This window comes from Buceros rhinoceros, unplaced genomic scaffold (genome assembly GCF_000710305.1).
Source record: "Buceros rhinoceros silvestris isolate BGI_N320 unplaced genomic scaffold, ASM71030v1 scaffold21538, whole genome shotgun sequence".
NCBI lineage: Eukaryota > Metazoa > Chordata > Aves > Bucerotiformes > Bucerotidae > Buceros > Buceros rhinoceros.
In genome coordinates, this window is record NW_010426631.1 from 24,879 (window position 1) to 26,327 (window position 1,449).

The following is a 1,449-nucleotide window of genomic DNA, read 5'->3' on the forward strand; positions in this document are numbered from 1 at the left end:
TCTGGAGGAGTTTTCGTCGGAGCCTCTACCACCGCGCAATGTGGTGAGCTGTGCTGCACAGAGCCCCGACAGCCCCCTCTGGGCTGCTCTTCCTTGGCACAGCACTTCTGATGGCAAGAGGCTCAGGTGTCCTTCTAACAGGATGTCACTTTTCCACCTGATGTTCTTCCTCCCTGCATTGTTGTTCCTTCGTGATGTGGGGCTGGCCGGTGGTTTTACATAGGTTTTCCATCCACTGCTCCCAAAGCATAGCGCCCACCTGGCCGTTCTGGCTGCCCAAAGCCGGCCCATGCCTGCTGCTGCTGGGATACCGAGCGGGTCGTGGACGGGGGTCATGGCCACGCAGCGACTGACACTGAACCAAGCACCAGCAGCCAGAGGCAGGCAGAAGCAGCCAGAGCACCTGGCCTGCAGGAGTAGTGCATCTGCCTGTCCTGCAGAGCAGCGTCTCTCTGCAGGGCCTGGCTCCAGAGGGGACAGGGTTCTGCATGCACCATCCTCCCACAGGCACCGGCCCAGCAGGGATGGGCTGGGGGAACCCAAACCCTCGCTGGGCTGCACATCTCAGGTCATGGATCTGGTACCTCACACTGCCCGACTCCTCTGGATACCTTTCATCTCTGCCTTTCAATTCCATCAGGTGTCCTCTGGCTCGTTTTCATAGTGACTGACGCAAAAGCGTCTGGCCCGTCTCCATCCCCCTCTGCAGCCAGTCTGGATGGCAGGTCCCATCCCCTGCAGCAGACACAGCATGTGGTGCTCAGCTTCTCTGTTCGTGGTGCAGACTGACAGCACCGTGTTCTGCTGCTCCAGTGATGGACATCACTCATCCGCCTCACTCCTGGTGCACGATGGCACTTCTCCTTCCCCAGGCCCTGTGGCCATGGAGCTGGCCCATTGCCAAGCTGGCTGTGGTGATGCTGGGGTCTCGCCAGGTTGGCACCGTGGTGCGTTCTCTTGTCCTCCCGTCCCCCCAGCCTGAAGCCAAGCTCCCGCAGTGCCAGTGCCAGCCCAGGTAGTGGTACCTGGCTGCCCGCTGCAGACCTGCCCTCCCTTTTGGCTGCCCTTCGCTCCTCTCCTGTGGTCTGACAGCTTTGATTTCTTCCTCCTGCTTAGAGAACACGAGGTTTTTGACAGCTGCCTTTGCCATTATTCTTCCCTTAATTCTGTTGTTGTTTTGTGTTACTGTCAAATTGCATCTTATTAAAGTTTTTCCCGTCCTGTCAGCAGCAGATGAGGAGTGCGAAGGGCTGCGTAATCTCCCAGCTCTGCCTGGGGAAATTGCTTTCTATTATTGATAAGGCAGCACTGCCTTTGGAGGACGCGACTCTGCTGTGTGTGGGAGCGGGAGAGCAGCACCCTCAGCCCTGCCGGTGCTGCGGTGCCAGTGGGTGCTCCCAGGGGGGGGGCCTGCCCCCGGCCTGGACCAGCACAGAGGAGAGGCTGCCG